This window comes from Temnothorax longispinosus, chromosome 9 (genome assembly GCF_030848805.1).
Source record: "Temnothorax longispinosus isolate EJ_2023e chromosome 9, Tlon_JGU_v1, whole genome shotgun sequence".
Lineage (NCBI taxonomy): Eukaryota > Metazoa > Arthropoda > Insecta > Hymenoptera > Formicidae > Temnothorax > Temnothorax longispinosus.
In genome coordinates, this window is record NC_092366.1 from 14,764,190 (window position 1) to 14,773,505 (window position 9,316).

Below are 9,316 nucleotides of genomic sequence, written 5' to 3' on the forward strand. Positions count from 1 at the left end.
TATTATATACTAGATTGCCAACTCCCACGAAATACAAGGACCTACATGTGAAATAGTGTTACATCCAAACCTAGAGATTCAGGTAAATTACTGGAAAGCAAAGGAAAAGACTAGCTAGAGGGGAGGGGGAATATGGAAGGACGCAAGCAGATGCAGATAGCGTTTTCTACTGGGAAAATTACCCAGACAACATATAACACAAAAAATAACGAGAAAGATGTCCTTTCTTAAGTTATCTATTTGACAAGGCAAAAATATATATGTATAAAAGATACTTTTTGATCTTATCGAAAAAGTCATCATAAATAAAATACCGTTTCGTTGTTTCTTTTATGATGTTTAGAAAAAGTGTTGAAGTGTTAAAAATTTTTCCGACCAATCAAAAATAGCTATTATTTTACATTTATATTAAACATCAAAACTCAATATATCGATCAAAAAAGTAAAAACTGTTTTATGTAGTAAGTACATTGGTTGGATAATCCGTTCGTAGCCTGTTAAGGTCAATCCAGACAAACTTGCATAGCTCATAAACATAAGCATAAGAGAATTGATTGGTCCATATGCATGTGCATAAGGAAATAGACCAATCCGTTTCTTTATGCATATGGTTATGCACCTATGCAAGTTTGTCTGGATAGACCTTTAGTATGCTTATAGTCACTTTTAAGGTCTATCCAGACAAACTTGCATAGGTGCATAACCATATGCATCAAGAAACGGATTGGTCTATTTCTTTATGCACACGATGCATATGGACCAATCAGAGTAATGAAAATTCAAATTAAAAAATAATGCATTACTTATTAATTAAAAAAAAAATAATTATTTTTTTACTTATTAATTATTAAAAAAGTAATCCGAAATGGAAAAACTGCATTAATTATTTAAAAAATAATACGTAATAAAAAAAATCGCATTGATTATTTAAAAAGTAATGCTTAATAAACAAAATCGCATTGATTGTTTAAAAAGTAATGCGTAATGAAAAAAATCGCATTAATTATTTAAAAAGTAATGCGTAATGAAAAAAATCGCATTAATTATTTAAAAAGTAATGCGTAATAAACAAAATCGGATTGATTATTTAAAAAGTAATGCGTAATGAAAAAAATCGGATTAATTATTTAAAAAGTAATGCGTAATAAAAATAATTGCATTGATTATTTAAAAAGTTATGCGTAATGAAAAAAATCGCATTAATTATTTAAAAAGTAATGCGTAATGAAAAAAGTCGCATTGATTATTTAAAAAGTAATGCATAATGAAAAAAATTGCATTGATTATTTAAAAAGTAATGCGTAATAAACAAAATCGCATTGATTATTTAAAAAGTAATGCGTAATAAAAAAAATCGCATTGATTATTTAAAAAGTAATCCGTAATGGAAAAAATCGCATTGATTATTTGAAAAGTAATGCGTAATGAAAAAAAAAACACGCATTAATTATTTAAAAAGTAATCCGTAATGGAAAAAATCGTTGAAATTTTTGTTTATCATTCGTTTTATGTACGGATTATTGAAAATAAATATTACAGTTCATCCCTGCTTAATACACACATATAGTAGGCGAAGAATGAATATAGTACGTAAATTGTACGTGTACATAATATTTCAAAAAAAGATGTGAAATCTTTAAATTAAATTGCGCCAATTGTAAAGAGAATATGTATATTGCTTTGAAAGATAATTGTTATGCAACTACTTTAAAGAAATAAAACCCAAGTGGTATCTTCGTATTTCTATTCAAGGGTCTTCCTATTCTAAACCCAAGTGATAATAGCTTCTTAATTCTCTTTAACAAATTTTTAATGTTACAAAGAATCATTTTAATTACAAAGAATTAAAGAAGTAACAGTACAAAATAAAAATATTTAATTAACACAAAATAAATAAATTTTTCTTGTAAAAAAACTTGGCGCTGCTAGACTTTGAAATTTAAACATTAGTACTAAGATTTTTGATTGAATAAAAAACAATAAACATAATTTAGGGAAAAATGCGACAGGTGTAAAAAAGCAGCGCCAAGTTTTTTTACAAGAAAAATGTATTTATTTTGTTTTAATTAAATATTTTTATTTTGTACTGTTACTTCTTTAATTCTTTGTAATTAAAATAATTTTTTGTAATATTAAAAATTTGTTAAAGAGAATTAAGAATGTTCTCTCGTCCTTATACTAGAGAAAATCGATTTTCTTAGGATTTTCTTGAAACTGTGAATATATGTTAATTTAGGTGTGCTTTATGCGTGGTATAAATTTCAGTACCTCTTCCGGTATAAAAAATCAAGATACTGAGCCTCAAAGTTTCAACTTTTACTAATGAAAAAGTTTTCCAGGCTAAACGGTAAGAGATACGAGGTTGGCTAAGAGGACCAAAGTTGTTCCTCTCGTCGAGTTCTATAAGGAAAAAATGTCAAAACTAAAAAAAATTAAATTTTAAATTTTTTTTTGAAACTTTGAAGCTCAGTATCTTTATTTTTTATACCGGAAGAGGTACTGAAATTTATACCACGCATAAAGCACACCTAAATTAACGTATATTCACAGTTTCAAGAAAATCCTAAAAAAATCGATTTTCTCTAGTATAAGGACGAGAGAACGTCCTTAAGAAGCTATTATCACTTGGGTTTAGAATAGGAAGACCCTTGAATAGGAATACAAAGATACCACTTGAGTTTTATTTCTTTAAAGTAGTTGCATAACAATTATCTTTCAAAGCAATATATTCTCTTTACAATTGGCGCAATTTAATTTAAAGATTTTACATCTTTTTTTTAAATACATGTCACTTGAGTTAAGTTAGGTAATAATATAATTTTGTGAAGAAGAAAATAAAGATTTCACATCTTTTTTTTTTAAATACATATGTCACTTGAGTTAAGTTAGGTAATATAATTTTGTGAAAAAGATATAAAGCTACCACTTAGGTTAGATTTTTGAATTTACAAAATACATTGCGTGTACTTGGCACTTTTTTTACCTTTTTCGAAAAAGGTAATTTTGTACTGATATCACCTTTGTAGTGTTAAGCAAGGGGATCTGCAAAACATTTTTATTTTTTATTTTTTAATTATTCACAAAATTAGCAATAACAACAAATACATAAAAATTAATAATATTTAAGTAAAAGTAAATTATACATTTCTCACAAAAATTGAAGGAACACTAAATTTATCTTTCAAAATAGGCAAAATTCGAGCAGCTGTAACTTTGTTAAAAATGAATAAAATTTAAATTTCAAGCTTAAAACCTCTACTTTCGAAAGGTTACTATTATTCGTCCAATTTTTATTATGTCTAGACATAATTTTAATTCAGCGAATTTTTATTATGTCATGACATAATTTTAATTCTGCCGCTAGGGAATTTTTAAATCGATTCTTATGAATCAAGCTTGAATTCGATGTCTAGGTGTCCCACGTTGCCGATGACGAGGTCTACATAGTGCGCTTCATAGTTTTCGGTGTCTAGGTGTATTAATACCTTGAATTCGATGTCCACGTGTTCCAAGTTGCCGATGACGGGATCCAGATAGTGCGCTTCATAGTTTTCGGTGTCCAGGTGTAATCGTACGTTGAATTCGATATCTAGGTGTCCCAGGTTGCCGATGACGATGTCTAGATAGTGAGTTCCGTAGTTTTCGGTGTCTACGTGTATTAATACCTTGAATTCGATGTCTAGGTGTTTCAGGTTGCCGATGACGAGGTCCAGATAGCGCGCTCCGTAGTTTTTGGTGTCTAGGTGTAATAATACCTCGAATTCGATGTCTACGTGTCCCAGGTTGCCGATGACGAGGTCCACATAGTGCGCTTCGTAGTTTTTGGTGTCCAGATGTAATAATACGTTGAATTCGATGTCTAGGTGTCCTACGTTGCCGATGACGAGGTCCACATAGTGCGCATTTATAAGAAAAAATTTAAGTAACAAGTGGTAGACGTAATCTTTATATCTTGAAAAATCTCAAAAAAATCTAAGCAGTAGTATCTTTATTTTCGAAAAATTATAACCCAAGTGATCTATCAAGACACATCACAAAATTATGTTACCTTATCAAAAAGAAGAGTCGCGCTTCAAGTGATCTATTACAATTACAAAAAAGAAATGATATCTCTTTAAATTACAGCGCCAATTACAGAGAGAACATATATATTGCCTCAAAAAATAATTGTTGCACTACTTTGAAAAATCTTTAAATTGTGTTTAAATTTAACAAGGGAATACAAGATATTTAAATACAAAGTTTACATGTGTATTTTTTAGTGGTCACAAAGAATTACAGAGGTAACAGTACAAAATAAAAATATTTTATTAAAATACATAAATTTTTCTTGTAAAAAAACTTGGCGCTGCTAGACCTTAAAATTTTAAATAAATAAGGACAACAATAAATAAAAATAATTCAGAGAAGAATGCGATAAAAGTAATATTAAATGATTATCAGCGTGGATGTGCGAGTGAGTGATATGGGTGTGCGTGACGACGCGGACGGCGGATAATGCGGCTTATAATTAAGTAGAGGATAAGTTTATTAATTTATTTAAAATTTCGAGGTCTAGCAGCGCCGTTTTTTTACAAAAAAAATTTATGTATTTTAATAAAATATTTTAATTTTGTACTGTTATTATAATATATGAGAAAAATTATATATCACTTAGAAATCGTACAGCATAAATAAGAACAATAGTTTCGTAATTTTAGATTTTTGGATGAATAAAGTGACACATCTCGTACAAAGAGATAATTTGCGCGTTACGTTGGCCGAAACTATAAGTCTAAACATCAATTTTACTTATGTTCTTAGCAAACCGTTATCTGAGGAAAGGGAAGTTAAAGAGTGCGAAGAGGTCGGGTGAGTATAACGACCTATTTTATTTCAAATTTTTACAGCTTTATTGCAATTATATAAAAATCAATATTATATTTATATTTTATGTTTTTCCTTTGAATACGATAAATATAATGTTTAATTTCATGGTCTTATAAGGGTTCTTCTTTGAGATGTAATATTCGATAACTGGATTTCTACTTTTTCCTTCTAGTTATGCAACTTTCAATATAGAAAAAAAAATATGCTCTTGGTGAGTGCAAATATGTATTATTGCTGATCAAGGATAATCGAAACAGTAGACAAATTGGAACGTTGAAGGTAATATATATATTATATATGTATATATATAATTAATCTTTTCATTAAAATTAAAAAAAAATTTGTGTTGATTATTAAATTTAAATTTACTGTAAATTGCTGTGTCCGGATTGAATGCCATTCGACAATGTTTACCGGGATTAAGATAGATCAATTGCGATAGATGATAGCAATGTGTGAGGCAAATGTTACATGAGTATTTAGATTATGTTAGGAGATGATCGAATTGAAGTCGAGAGATCAATGCTTTATTGAATCAAAAAGAAGAATTAAACTTTTATATTAAATCACATGCCTCAGTGGTCGAATTGGTATACGACGACACCTTCACGGAGTGAAGGAAGTTCCAGGTTCGAACCCTGGCTGAAGTAATATTTTTTGCAATGATTTCTTTACAGTTTTTTAGATGCATATAGTATAAAAAATTAAATCGAATCGATTTAATTAGGTGAAGGGGGGGGGAATTTACTACTCCAACCGGAGCTGTGTTTCAAGTCTGACAAATCTAGTCGGCACGCAGTCAAAGGTTGGAAAATATGTAAAATAAAAATATATAAATAAAAAAATTTTAGCGTATTATTTACCGCCCTGGTTCTTAGTTAGCTCGGTTTATTCGTATGGATTTTCCATTGAAACCTATACCTACTTCGAATTTTAAACTTTTAATTATATATAAAATTTTGTTCAAAATTACCTATATATATTTTTTAATATCAAGTAACACAGTACGTAGTGTCTCGTACCAAGTATGTACACGCGCAGCGCAAGACCGCCCCGTGTATCTTTACGCGAACGGACGAGTTGCAACTAAGTACCCAATATTTTGAGATCTTAATAATACGTATAGACGGATACATGCGGATATCTTTCCTTCCATTCATTAACTAAGTCATCGCTAATCTTACACCATAGAAAGTAAAATTCTTGCAGTTTAAGACATTGTTCAAAAATGACGGAATATTTATCAGGTTCTTCATAACCCACCCTTAAAAAATATAACATTTTCAAATTTTTGCACTGCGCTAGCAATTCCAAATTGCGATCAGTAAGGTCAACAAAGCGCAAACAAATTTCTTCCAGACGTTGAATGGAAGAAAGTAATCTATTCAAGCTGTCAGTTATTGGGCATGATAATCTGTAACAAAAATCATATAATTATCACAATACTTCAATCGCAAAAAGAAAATTAATGCAACATTTTCAAGGTACTCGAGATGCAAGAGAAGCAAGGACACAAATTTCGATAAAAAATACGATATAACATGTATTTTAAAAGAAAATTAAAAGACATATACTTACTCGGGAAGTTTCACTTTTCGTAAATTCTTACAGTCAGTGAGAGCGTTCAAACCCTGCGATGTAAGATCACAAATATACGGTAAATATATTACTTCCAAGAAGTGACACGAATTCCTTAACTCCATTAAAACTGCATCTATGTTTATACATAGGTCATCTCCAGAAAACATTAAATGTAACTCACGCATCCGTGGATTTTTTCGCAGTATTTTGCAAAGATGTTGAGCTTTTATACATGTTTTACAAAGGTTTAAATTCTCCAAACCATTTAGCCTCTCAAGATACGAAAATCCTTTGTCGTCTATACGAGGACAATGACTTAGATCCAATTCTAAAAATAAAATATATTTTGAATATATGCAATTTACTCGTAATCTTGACAATCTACATATACAGTAGGGTGTGTCATTTTGGAGCAACTTTTTTTTTCATTTCACGAATAGCATATATACTTGCAGGAAGGTAAAATAAGATACCTGTTAAAATTTTAGCCCTTAATATTAATATTAACAGGTTGCTCATCGCAATTTTTTATTTTTCATTTAGTAAGATAGAAAAAATTTTATAACTATTTAACAAACAGTAATACAGCATTGCGCCACATAGATTTTTTGTAGTAAATTTACCGCTCTACAAAAAAAATCTTTTATCATTTTTTCATAAATTCAACCGTTTAAAAGATATTCAAAGTTAAAGTTTGATAAATTTTATAAAAATTGTTTTTGCTTTTTATGAATGTTGTATCATATCGACTATCAAAAATTATGAAATAATCAATACATATTTTTGTAGAAAATTTAACGATCTACAAAAAAAGTCTCTTATGTTTTTTTCATAAATATAACTATTTAGACGATATTAAGGTTTAAAGTTCAAAGTATAAACCTTAATATCGTCTAAATGATTATATTTATAAAAAAAATATAAGAGACCTTTATAATATTATAAAATTTTTTCTATCTTACTAAATAAAAAATAAAAAATCGCGATGAGCGACCTGTTAATATTAATATTAAGGGCTAAAATTTTAACAGGTATCTTATTTTACCTTCCTGCAAGTATATATGCTATTCGTGAAATGAAAAAAAAAGTTGTTCCAAAATGACACACCCTAATATACAGTATACATACATATAGGTACATACATGCATACCTTTTAAATTTTTGCATATCTCTGAAATTTCAAGTAAAACAGGACTATCAACAGATTTGCAGATACTTAATCTTAAGTGCGTTAAACGCCTGCCGCAATTATGAAGAAAGTTTATAAGATCCATAACATCAAAGTCGCTTCCTGTAAGATCTAACTGTCGCAAATATTTACATAAAACTGTAAAGGAACGAAATATAGAGCGCATACTCTCGTTGCCAGTAGATATAAATCGCATGTTCAAACACGTATAGAGTTCAGGGTCCTGTGTTAAATTTTTGAAGCGTTCATCTATATGACTCATGCTGCATAACGTTGTCAGATCTAAATTTTTCAATATTTTTAATAGTATTTCATTCTGCAAAGATAAAATATAAAATTTTAATACACGAAATAACATTACAATAAATATTATTATGAAAAATAGATTTTTTATAATACTTTACAGGAAGCGCCGATAAACTGCAACGTGATAGCTCCTTTGATTTATCCGATGAGAGTTTCATACTGTTTACACAATTGGAATAACTTTTTGATAGAATAGGACGCAAGTATTTCTGTTCAAGAGGTTGCACATAAACTGGGATTATTTCTTGAGATGCCTTTTTGCGCTTCAAATTACTTTTATAAGTAATCCTTCTTATTTCGCTACAAATATCATCGGAACAAATTAATTTTGATTATTAACAGAAAAAAGGATTTAAATATTCCCTAATGTACGATAGTAATACCTTTTATAAATAACACAATATTCAGGAAAATTTCTTTGCAGATGAACTATATCCAAATGTGCACTTCTTAAATCTGCTGTTAAATTATGAACTTCCTCATGGTGTGGAGTGTACATGCTGTTAATTCTTTTTAACAGATCACTTAAACTCTCGTTAGGATTTTTAGGAAGGATCAAATCTGATGAACCGATAAGCAACACAGCATCTAGCTTTGAATAAGAGGCAGGTGAACTGTACTGTTTAAATATTAGCCTGAGCATTTTGGTTTTAAAGTTACATGGGTGCGACAAGGGTGGAGAGAATAATCTTGCTGTCGGGGATACAATCTGAGACGACTCCTCCCACAATTGAAACCACTGATTATTTGTAGAATTTTGAGCCCAAATTTGAGTTACTCTTCCAGGATTATATATTTCGTAAATACAGACTCTGATTGGATATACGGCTTCATGAAACTCGATATCTACAAAATAGAAAATTTAATTATACTCTCTTCTCAACAAAAATATAACTTTTTCAACAATATCTTATATATTTATCAATTCAAAAGTATTATATACCAATATACTCGTAATCATTCCCTTCCCTTGAATGATAGAATAGAGAATAATTAATACTTCTTCTGATGGAATCTATGTTTTGCCACGGAGATATTGAAAAATCGAAACCATCTTTTCTCTATATTAGAAAATCAAAATGTGTCAAATAGCAGAAAATCTTGTAACGTAAATTTATAGATAGCGATTACTTTGTGCAGGACAATAACAGATAATACCAGGAAATACACATACTTCGACATATTTTCTTCCAAAAGAACATGATGGATGAAACAGTTCTCCATAGTTTTGAAATTTGGGTGGCCCTATTATGTCAGGGGCAGTATGGAATACGCTAAGATTCCGGTGATTCGTGGTAACAAATCTTTTCGTCACAAATTGATAGATGAAGTCAACACTTTCTTTTTCTCCTATGGATACTCTGCCGACAT

At 29.5% G+C, this 9,316-nt stretch overlaps 1 long non-coding RNA gene across 1 annotated transcript; it reads right to left on the minus strand.

Annotated features, from left to right (window-relative positions):
* Positions 1-4,895: 4,895 nt before the first annotated feature.
* On the minus strand, positions 4,896-7,949 carry LOC139819152 (uncharacterized). The gene is made up of 4 exons (XR_011733617.1): positions 7,601-7,949; positions 6,632-6,778; positions 6,448-6,500; positions 4,896-6,283 (listed from the first exon to the last, which is right to left on the minus strand). It is a non-coding gene; the product is annotated as an uncharacterized lncRNA (long non-coding RNA).
* Between the last annotated feature and the right edge of the window lie 1,367 nt (positions 7,950-9,316).